The following is an 11,899-nucleotide window of genomic DNA, read 5'->3' as shown; positions in this document are numbered from 1 at the left end:
AACCTGTGATATTCAACCGTGTCGCTAAATCGAACCCGTTCTTTGGTGGTCTGGGTGAAGTTGTCTCTCTTCATTCGGTCTCGGGACACCGCACTGTAGCAACTCCTTGTTATTGTTGTAAACTCTCCAGAGTGGTTGGGGACTCCGTCGCTTAACTCTTGATTTCCCACGCTTTTCAACATGCCATTTAACAGCAATGAGCCATTTGCAAAAGCGACACGGTTGTTCTTCAAAAACGTGTGTTTGGGGGAGGTTGAATCTGCCCTTCTGGATTCAGAATTCTCCGTGTCATTGAGAGGTGGCGATCCAGTATTATGATCAGACCCTCGCAGTGCTTGCTGGCAATGTTCAGGGTTTCGAATATTGCTTAATAGGACATGAGAACGTGTTGTTTTACCCAGAACCTTGGATTTGTGTTTCGGCTCGCTTCTCGCTGAAAGTTGTGATGCCGTTTCGACTTTAACCTTCGAGGTGGCCTGAAGGTCTCCAGAGCAATAACTTACTTGAAAGTCAGTTTGTGACGACGTGGCACAATGTTTCTTATCCACAGTTTCATTTACTGTCTGAGTTTCATAAAAAGAATATGGAGTCTGTTGGTGAGCAGGAGCTATTGATGTATTGCTGGTTGAGGTAGCATCCTTTGCTACATCGAGAGCCATAAAACTAGTCCTTTGTGACTGGTAAGACCTGGTCACTGATACAACTGCCGACGTAGATGCAGTGCTGGTGGTAATTGTCCGTTCTTCAAAGTAGAGGCCTGTTATGTTGGACCAGGACACGTCGCTGGAGGAGACAGATTCACTGTCATTGTCTTCCTCCTCCAAATGTAAGTTGGCAGTAAGTTTGTCAATCTGCGCGATGACCTGCAGAGTTCAGTAACAATCATCTTAAACCTTATGCTAGCACTGCAGTGTCATATACAGAATTTATGAATGAAACCACTTACATTTTCTGTGACAATGCAACAAATGGAAAAAAGTAACAATACGAAAACAAGTTACTTTGCAAAATATACGAACTGCTTTCCACTTTCATAAATTTTAGGTACAAAATTAGTTGACACACATAACTGTCAAAGAGTGGAAATGTCCATTCTCTTCTTACATTTTAGTTTTTTGCATGAAATATGTCCCAGATAAACATGATTTTTAAGCTTTTGCAATATCAAAACAAAATTCCCTAAAATAAAGCCCATTTTCCTCCCGAATACTGCTGTATTACTAGATAATTTCTTTTAGGAAACATGGATAAACATGCAAAACCCATATATTTTAGTCAGTGTCTACAATCTACATGACCAAAGAAGCATTGTGGACTTCCATATCCATTGCTGGCCAGGGCCAGTCGTAAAAATTCCACATTCACATGGTGATGCCAATTTCTCCAGGGATAACCATTGTTGAATTCCATCACAAGAGTACTAATTTAATCTGCACCATAGCGTTGAGCGACTGAGTCGATCCGAAATTTGCATTTAACTGACATTTCAACCGTGAGGTGAAAACTGTTCCCACGTGTATTAAATATATGTGACTATAGCCATTCCTGGGCAAGAGGAATCCAATAAAATAGGATACACTTCACAAATTTGTGCTTAATTTAAAATACGTGAAAACATAACTAAACCATACCCGTCATTTAGCACACTGCACTGTGCGCGTCTCGTAGATGGATTGTATAGTTTTAATTGGATGCCTTCGGTTGCATATCCGTATAAATGTTGACGTGCACTGGCCTAGATACGTTGAATGGTTAAATTAACTAATTTAGCTTACATACACATCATATAAAATTAACACTAAACACACATTATAGCTCTTTATAAGGTTATAAAACTGAGTGTGTTTTTGATTGGTTTTTAAATCATTAATGCAGTCCATAACCACCGTAAACCCCGCATATGCAATGAAGGGCCAATCGTCGGTAATCTCTGATGAAGCTCCGATAGGCGACTAAACATCGCATAGAAGAACCAAAACACTGCAAATGGCACGAAACGGTGAATGCAAATGAACCTCACCTCTCTGAGTTCCATTGCCACCTCTTTCAGCTCTTTCAGGACCTTCTCCATTTGAGCAACGACAACAGATATTTGCGCTCGCACGGCTTGCGATCCTGGCTGGATGATGTGAGCTTGAGGTTTGATTCGAGTCGACATCGTGGAGTCCTCAGCTTGCCTCGTGGCTTTTTCTTTTATTTTGCGCGTGTGTGTGTGTGCCAGAAGCAATTAACTTGGGTGTGAAGCAGGCGGATTTAAATGAGATGGTCACGGTTTGCTCGACATATTCCCTTGCTCGAAGCTATAAATACAGTAATATCAAAGCACAATAGCAAATGCACACACGCATTCTTCTTCATCGTTCACCGGACATCGATTGCGCGCAGTCGTTCCGCCGACGACAGACGCTTTTGTCCGCGCGTATTTATCTGCCGTCGGTGTGCGAGACTCCATCGATTTCTTCATATACATCCGAGAGCATTTCTTGACAAGTACGGGGGCGCTCTCATGGCACACTCTAATCACCACGCCGGCCAAAAGCACGCTCCGGACGTAAGCCTCTCTCTCCCTCGCCGCCGACCTGCATCAACCTCCTCGTGCATACGCGAGGAGGTCATTTCGTAACGAGAGGAGCCCGCTCATGAAATCTCCCACTTGTTTCTCGCTTTTTTGGGGGGATTGCGACGCTTCTGGGAGGCTGCCACGCGGGTCCGTTACGTTAATGCCGTGGCGAGGGACGTGCATCACCGCAAAGCAGCCGCGTCAGTGCCACATCGATTTGCCATTTCTTTGCGCCTGGAAAAGCGCCCGCCAGCTTGTCGGCGAGCGACGGTGATGAGGCTACCCTGGGGAGACGAGACAACGAGAAGAAGCAACTTTCAGAATAAAGGCTGTGGTGCTTATGGCTGAAACCTCATCGGCGTTACGCTGCCCAATGACGCTCGTAACGATCTCGTAACGATCACTCGTCGGCGACGATGATGATGATCGGCAATCATCATCATCATTATTATTGTTGTTGTGCAGCCTGTACACAACGTCGCCTCGTGTCACTTGACACACGCCGGTGCAGAGCGCACGCTTTAGCCATTTTGCAACGCATCTATGACGACTTACGAATATATGTTCGCATTCTGTGCCGCGCTATTAATACAAAACAAAACAACAACAACGGCTGGTGGTGGTGCTGCGTTTAGGGAGCCGGACATTGATTATTATTTGATTAATAGTGGCTTAGCCCTCCTGCTCTGGGGAGGGAGCCGGCGGCTTGGCAGGGGGCGGGTGGTAGTGGTGGTGGAAGCGACGTGAGCTGTGTGCACAGGGGTGGTGGTGGTGGTGGTGCGTGATGTAGGGTGTTTGTGTCCGTGTATCGCGTGTGTTTATGTGTGCACACACTCTCTGTTACGTCTCCGCGCGTTCGTGTGCGCGTGCGTGCGGATGAATGCGTGCGCGTACGTGGCGTTAGCGCAGCTGCGCACGGTTTCGTGTGTCGTTGCGCGTGTGTAACGTGCATGCGAATTACATCGTTTGCGATGCACAATCCAGTACATGTCGTGATATAGGCCCGTGTGTATGTATTGGATATTGTTCGTAAATTGCTACAATGGAGGGATTGCAGGTCTGTGGGTACGTGTATTGTACATGTGTATGTTTATGCGTGAATTTCCCGGTCTGTGTAAGCAAAGGTCTGTTTATTCTGCAGGTCAACGTGTGTTATGCGATTGGATGTATATACACAGTAACGGCATTGTTTACGTTTAAGGTGTTGTGTGTAATGCACTGTATGTGTCGCGTATGGACTGATATTTAATTCCGATTTAAAATCACGAAAGCTTAAACGATCGGTTACATTGTTTTTTTCTGTGTCAACCGAGAATCAAAAGCGCGCGTCTCGTGAAATTAAACGAATGGAAAGGCCTGTGCGGTAGGTACACATTTTTTTTTACTAACCTTCTTCTTCGTAATGCCTTTCCATCTCTGAGAGAATATCGTCAGCGCGCGCGCTGGAGGAAGAGCGCATCAGCATCAGCAGCGGCATCATCATCATCAGCGCGTGCTGCTGCTGATGATGAAGCTACCGCAGCGAGCAGCAAGCAGCAGCAGCACGGGGCGAGCGATGGATTGAGAAGCACCCTCCCGGTGGCGCATGGATGACCCTGCGTGGAATGAGTCGGGAAGGGGTCGTCACGCTACAGCTCTCTCTCTCTCTCACCCTTGTGACTGGGAGAGAGAGACGAGGGGAAAGAGAGAAAAAAAACAAGTACACGGCTCCGCTCTGCCGCACAAAATGGACATCCCCCCGTTGGTGAAAGTTTGGACCAACACGTGTATTTAATTATTACACAAAACGTAACGTTCTGTAGTCTGCATTATTACAGTACATCGGCCAATGGACTCTCCAAACCAATAATGTCAAATCCTGGCCCGGTTTCAAACGTATGGATCAGTAGAGAAATGCGTGCAAAACAGTTGCTGCTGGATTACAAGTTGTTATTGGCAAGAGTGCTCCATATACAGTCTGGGGTTGAAATGTGAGGAAACAAATTCCTGGGGGAATTCATGAATGTCGAGCGTAGCAAGGCGACTTAATGCATTCTTTACCGGAGAAGAGAGGACTTCCCAATACAGGTGTAAAGGGTTCAACTGAGTCGCAGACATAGACTTTGGAAGCTACACATTTATTCAGTTCCAACACACGGGGTAACTTCCCTTTAACAGAATAACAACCTAAGGTAGTGACCACCCGGCTAACTACGCTAGTTACTACGTAACTGTTACTACGGACCGGGACCAACGACTTCGGCCCGGGTCCACGTGTTGGAGACTCGTTGAACGGAGATTGTAGACAAAGGGTTTCTTCCAGGATGAACAACAACCCTGGTCCCTCCCGGGACCCGGCGTGGCCGGCTCCGCCCTTGGCCACGTCCACCTTCCAGAATCCTCGGGAAGGATCTGGGTCCCAATCACGTGACCCCCCTAGCCCCCTCTTGGGGCCCCTCTGTAAACTTAACCAGTCACGTGTCCTCCCTGGCCAACCAGAGTGCCATGGCCTCCCGTAACCCTATCCTTCGGTCGGCACCCACACACCGTGTCCTGTAGGGCCGGCACTGCACTTCAAGCGTGGTGCTATCCTGCGCTATTATTCAGCGCACACCGTGCCCCTCTAGGGTCGGTACTACACCCACAATATTCTGGTATCCAGCGATGTCGCTACACTGCACGTCGTGCCCCTCTAGGGCCGGTACTGCACCCACAGCATGGTGACATCCAGCGATGTCACTACACAGGTATCCCTCGATTTATGAGAGAGATACGTTCTTTAAAAAAGAAAACGCACGTAAAACAAAATTTCGTAAATCTGAATGGCTTTTCCCACTAATTTAATAGAAAAATTAGGAATGTGTTTCGGACAGTCATTCCAACTCTATTCCTAACCTAAAACTATACACTTATGTGACTTTTCACAATAATAATAAGGAACAGACATATTATAACGATAGAATAATACAAATAATTAACCTTTTCAGGTAACTCACCAAAATATCTGCATGTTGGAATGACTGGAAAGGTGATGTGGAGGCGTTACTGTTGCACTGCACTATAGGAATACCGGGACATTTTAGCAGATAGATGACGCAGCATCCCAGGTAGTTCTTGTTTGATCTCATGGAACGTACCATGTGAAATTTTGTTAACAAGGAAACTCTATTTCGTTAATCGAAAGTGGCCTTAATATGCGAATTGGATTCACGCAAAAGGCCATGTTATAGAGGTTCTTCCTTTATAACGGCCTTTTAAAAAATCCATTACAATACAGGCCACTTGTCTAATCTAACACACAACCCTCATCTCATCCGACATAACCCTTGTCTTATCCAACAGAAACCTCGTCTTATTCGATACAGAACCATCAGCAAATCCAACATAGAACATCATCACATACGACACAGAACCCTCGTCTCATCCAACAGAAACCTTATTCGATACAGAACCCTCATGTCATCTAACACGCAACCCTCATCGATACAGAACCATTGTCTAGTCCAATACAGAACCCTAATCTTATTCGATACATCAGCAAATCCAACACAGAATTTGATTTCATCTAACACACAACCCTCATCGATGCAGAACCCTAGTCTCATACAAAACTGAACCCTCAGCATATCGAATACAGAACCTCATCCAATACAGAACACTCATCCTATACAGAACCTTCATATCACCTGATAGCTAATCCTCGTCTCATCAAACACAGAACCCTCGTCCCATCCAACACAGAACCCTCGTCTCATCAACACAGAACCCTCGTCTCGTCCAACACAGAACCCTCGACTCATCCAACACAGATACCACGTCTCATCCAACACAGAACCCTCGACTCATCAACACAGAACCCTCGTCTCATCCAACACAGAACCCTCGTCTCATCCAACACAGAACCCTCGTCTCATCAACACAGAACCCTCGTCTCATCAACACAGAACCCTCGTCTCATCAACACAGAACCCTCGTCTCATCAACACAGAACCCTCGTCTCATCAACACAGAACCCTCGTCTCATCAACACAGAACCCTCGTCTCATCAACACAGAATCCCCGTCTCATCAACACAGAACCCTCGTCTCATCAACACAGAACCCTCGTCTCATCCAACACACAACCCTCGTCTCATCCAACACAGAACCCTCGTCTCATCAACACAGAACCCTCGTCTCATCGACACAGAACCCTCGTCTCATCAACACAGAACCCTCGTCTCATCAACACAGAACCCTCGTCTCATCAACACAGAACCCTCGTCTCATCCAACACAGAACCCTCGTCTCATCAACACAGAACCCTCATCTCATCAACACAGAACCCTCGTCTCATCCAACACAGAACCCTCGTCTCATAAACACAGAACCCTCGTCTCATCAACACAGAACCCTCGTCTCATCAACACAGAACCCTCGTCTCATCAACACATAACCCTCGTCTCATCCAACACAGAACCCTCGTCTCATCAGCACAGAACCCTCGTCTCATCCAACACAGAACCCTCGTCTCATCAACACAGAACCCTCGTCTCATCCAACACAGAACCCTCGTCTCATCCAACACAGAACCCTCGTCTCATCAACACAGAACCCTCGTCTCATCCAACACAGAACCCTCGCCTCATCAACACAGAACCCTCGTCTCATCAACACAGAACCCTCGTCTCATCAACACATAACCCTCGTCTCATCCAACACAGAACCCTCGTCTCATCCAACACAGAACCCTCGTCTCATCAACACAGAACCCTCGTCTCATCAACACAGAACCCTCGTCTCATCCAACACAGAACCCTCGTCTCATCAATACACAACCCTCGTCTCATCAACACAGAACCCTCGTCTCATCAACACAGAACCCTCGTCTCATCCAACACAGAACCCTCGTCTCATCAACACAGAACCCTCGTCTCATCAACACAGAACCCTCGTCTCATCAACACAGAACCCTCGTCTCATCCAACACAGAACCCTCGTCTCATCAACACAGAACCCTCGTCTCATCAACACAGAACCCTCGTCTCATCAACACAGAACCCTCGTCTCATCCAACACAGAACCCTCGTCTCATCAACACAGAACCCTCGTCTCATCAACACAGAACCCTCGTCTCATCCAACACAGAACCCTCGTCTCATCAACACAGAACCCTCGTCTCATCAACACAGAACCCTCGTCTCATCCAACACAGAACCCTCGTCTCATCAATACACAACCCTCGTCTCATCAACACAGAACCCTCGTCTCATCAACACAGAACCCTCGTCTCATCCAACACAAAACCCTCGTCTCATCAACACAGAACCCTCGTCTCATCAACACAGAACCCTCGTCTCATCAACACAGAACCCTCGTCTCATCAACACAGAACCCTCGTCTCATCAACACAGAACCCTCGTCTCATCCAACACAGAACCCTCGTCTCATCAACACAGAACCCTCGTCTCATCCAACAGTACCCCTCGTCACCAAGACAGCTGTACAATTACAACAACTGAAATCACAATATAACCTTAACTATAACCACAATAACTGCATCGTAATCACAACTACCACATTATAGGTGAGGTTTCTTTAAAGTCGAGCCTGATACTTTATTCTGCTCTCATGACTTCTCACCCGGCTAAACCAATGCTGTACTATAATAACATAGCAAACATTTTGTTTATGGTAATCGTCACTATGAATCGTGATAATCAAACTGGGGGTGGGGTCTGGTTGGCCAAAGCCTACATCACTTTCATTGGTGAGTGAATGAATGCTTTAGATGGGGGTAGTTATGTTTCCCTCGGCCAATGCTGAATATTCTCACTCATAAGCTTTTTCTATTTTTGAATTTTCAAAAAAAAATTGTTAAACATTTCTTCAAGGCTAAGAGCGCTAAAACGAATCCGCGTTCTATGGCGTCACGCTAAGTGAGATCTGCCTGTAAACAATGCAAAACTAATACCACATATAATCTAATTAAACATTGCCTTCGTGAATTATGGGATAAATAAAATGTAAAAATAACTATTTTATCTCCACATAAAATAAAATAAATCGTTTATCAGCCCTCAAGTTTCCTTGACCAATATTAGGCCAATACGTTGATGGGATAAAAACATAATTGTATTTTATTTCATAGAGATAATGGATTTCTGCTAATTTCATGTTTACCCATAATGCTCTACGGCAATGCTAAATATTGCCTGCAATATTACTGGTGGATTATCCAGCTGAGCGGGAGTCCACACTAGGTGATCTTCGGGTAAGGGCTTTCTTAAAAAAAAATCCTTATACTTTTAACTTTCTCCTGCCCGGCTCTGTTGCAGCCACATCTAATGAATTATTTAGTTATGGTATGCCTATGTGCCTTTACATCACCCTAACGTGGCCTTAGATCAATTCCCATCCCCCCTTGGCTAAGCATGCTACATTTTCGAAAGTTTTTAATTTCTAACTGACATGCAATATGTTACTCCATTTACCTGTTAAGGAGAAAAGCAAAAAACCCCGACAAGACTCGAAACAAAAGGGAGAAAAGTTTCCTTCTCTCTATATACTAGAGGAAGACGAGAACTGAAAGAGAACATTTTTTTCCGTCTTTCCGGCACATAACAACATTCCACACAGCATTTTAGAGAAGCTCACAAAACAAAAAGCAAGCTCCCCGTGAATGTAATTTCATATCCTGGGGAGCCACATCTGGTCCAGGAAGAGTCCGAGGCAGCATATTTGGTGGGACTCTTGGACCCATTGCTGATGCAGGGAGATCAGCAATGGGTCCATAACGGTTATCCCTGGAGAAGGAACAGGAGCAGATGATCCCGACGGGTAAGCTTATGGGCATGCAGTGGATGACACCCCAGAACTTGGCAGGGTTGATGACGTCACAGATGCAGGTGATGGATGAAGAGTATTTGATTTATGGATTTACTCTTTCAGGCAAGAAGGGTGAACATACCAATAGTTTCACCACCATTGGATACCATTGCGGCCGCAAAACCTGGATGATCTTGAAAGGGTCCTGCCAAGGCCCATGTAATTTTGCAGAAGTTCCAACCGACACCTGCAGACAGTGCAGCCATGGCAGGTCACAGACCTTCCAATGCGTGGCTGTACTGGTCTTTGCTCGAATCAGTTTGATCATGACAGGGGCCATAACGGAGGTCACCCTTGCAGCTTTCTGTGCCTCTGGCCACAAATTCAATGTGGGCTGAATGATGCTGGTCAAGCGGCAGTGCAGGTAGGCGCTTTAGCCAGCTAATTTTGAATTGTATATGCTGGCTCTCGGCTGTACGTAAGAAACAATGGGGAGAATCCCGTGGTGGGGAGAGAAGAATGGGGAGAAGAACCTGGGTGCATTTACACACATGGATAAATGAGTTGTTACAAAATATTTTTTCAATTATTTTAACAGCACCATATCATTTTTCGATGTAAAGCTTTCGTGACTGCAGGGATTCATCTTCTTGGTTCTTTCGGTAAAGTCACGTAGAAGGGAAATAATAAAATAATAAAACATAATAAAATACAATTGTCACGACGTTTCGGCCACAACGCAAGCAGCCGTCCTCAGGTGAAGAACAGGGCTGTCGGAAAGACAGCGTCCGACAGCCCTGTTCTTCACCTGAGGACAGCTGCTTGCGTTGTGGCCGAAACGTCGTGAGAATTGTATTTTATTATGTTAAATTTTTATTATTTTATTATTTCCCTTCTACGTGACTTTATCCCTTCTGGAATACATACAGGTGATAAGATGTTGAAACACCAATTAGATACCTATTACAAGTCATCAAGTTTGCATTAACCACACGAACTTTGTGGTAAAACGTGCAAACAAATATGCTTTGATAATTTATTCAGAGTCCATTGAAACTGATTGGCCTACAGTGCTAGACCAAAGGCCGCAAAAGATGAACCATGGGACTTCACTGCTCGGGTCAGTTACCAGGTTGCAATTGGTGATGTTTTCAGTCAACCAGAAGTTGCGCCATCGAGAGATAGGGCTGTCAGAGGCTCCAGACAGTGAATTCTACCTACCATAATCGTGGCAGACCTCGAGTTGAGCTGGATGCTGGATTTTGACTTTGTGGCATCTACCATTCATGAGTGAGTAGGTTCGGGCTATGGCAGATATCCCTGTTGTGCGAAAATCAATGGAATAGGTCATCTTGGTTAGTTGTAGTGATTTGAAATGCAGATGTAGTGTAGTAGAACGACACTACTGTGTTGGCTCGGTATGGGGGCTGCAGGCAGGCGTCACGGAGGTCGTGTCAGGCTGTGACACTCTGCATGAACCCAACAGGACACGTGACCGGATAAAGGGGGGCCAGGGGCCCCAGGGGGGGTCACGTGGTTAGGGGCTCGGGCCTTCCCGAAGGATCGGGAAGGGGGGCGTGGCCTGGGGCGGAGCCGGCCACACCGGAGTGGCCGGAGCAGGGGTGGCTGGGCGAGCTCCCACCTTCAAGGAGCGACATGAGTGAGGACCAGGGGATCGTCACTCGGTTGACCTGGGGAGTGAACCAGGGCCGGTGGGATGTCTGGGACCAGGGGCGGTTTCTTCATTAGGGCGATTGGGCGACGCACCACCAATGTCATTCAACCACAGAGTCACGCTAGCCGTCACTGTGCCTCTGGATATAGTCCAATCAGCGTCATGCTACGTTCTGTGGAGTACCGCCTCTTTTTGGGCGATTTCCCTCCAGCTGAGAATCGCCCCGAGTGGTCCCATAGACTTACATTCAAAGATCTTAATTTTAGAACTTTCGTGACTGCAGGAATTATTATTTGTTTATTTCGGTTAAGTCACGTCTAAAGATAAAATAATAAATTAAATTAAATAATAGAATACGACGTTTCGATTGCAACACAAGCAATCATCATCAAGTATAATGAAATAGCGACATAAAATCTAACCAGAAAACTATAGACAGACATATTAGCAGACAGATATCACCAAGATACATAGAGAGAGCAACACAGGTAACAGAGAGAGGTGGTCGTCTCTGTGGGGTGGCCTTAAATAGACAGAGGAGGGTGGACGCAGAGAGAGGGAGGGGGGGTTAGAGAAAAAATTAGCATATCAATGAGTGGACAACAAAACGTGGTGCTGCAAGTGCGATGACACGGCAAGCAAGCCTGAAAATCAGGAGAAGGACACACTAAAATTAAATAACCTAGTAAAATATCGAAATGTAATGTAATACAACACAGAGGGTCGGTCAACACACAATTAACGCATAGCCTGGTTGATTACGTATTTCAAAGATTGCTAAGTTAGAATTTAAGTGTGAACATTCCAAAGAGTGGACACAGGCAGAGAGAACAAGTAGTCAGAGAGAGAGAAAAAAGAAGATAAGTTTAAAACTTCCCC

The 11,899-nt window shown here is 45.9% G+C and overlaps 1 long non-coding RNA gene across 1 annotated transcript; it reads right to left on the bottom strand.

The window, feature by feature from the left end:
- Window positions 1-223: 223 nt before the first annotated feature.
- Window positions 224-4,150, bottom strand: LOC144949230 (uncharacterized). The gene is made up of 3 exons (XR_013640258.1): window positions 3,950-4,150; window positions 2,021-2,844; window positions 224-863 (listed from the first exon to the last, which is right to left on the bottom strand). It is a non-coding gene; the product is annotated as an uncharacterized LOC144949230 (long non-coding RNA).
- Window positions 4,151-11,899: the final 7,749 nt, after the last annotated feature.

This window comes from Lampetra fluviatilis, chromosome 3 (assembly GCF_964198595.1).
Source record: "Lampetra fluviatilis chromosome 3, kcLamFluv1.1, whole genome shotgun sequence".
Classification (NCBI taxonomy): Eukaryota; Metazoa; Chordata; class Hyperoartia; order Petromyzontiformes; family Petromyzontidae; genus Lampetra; species Lampetra fluviatilis.
This window is presented reverse-complemented; position numbering and strand designations above follow the sequence as displayed.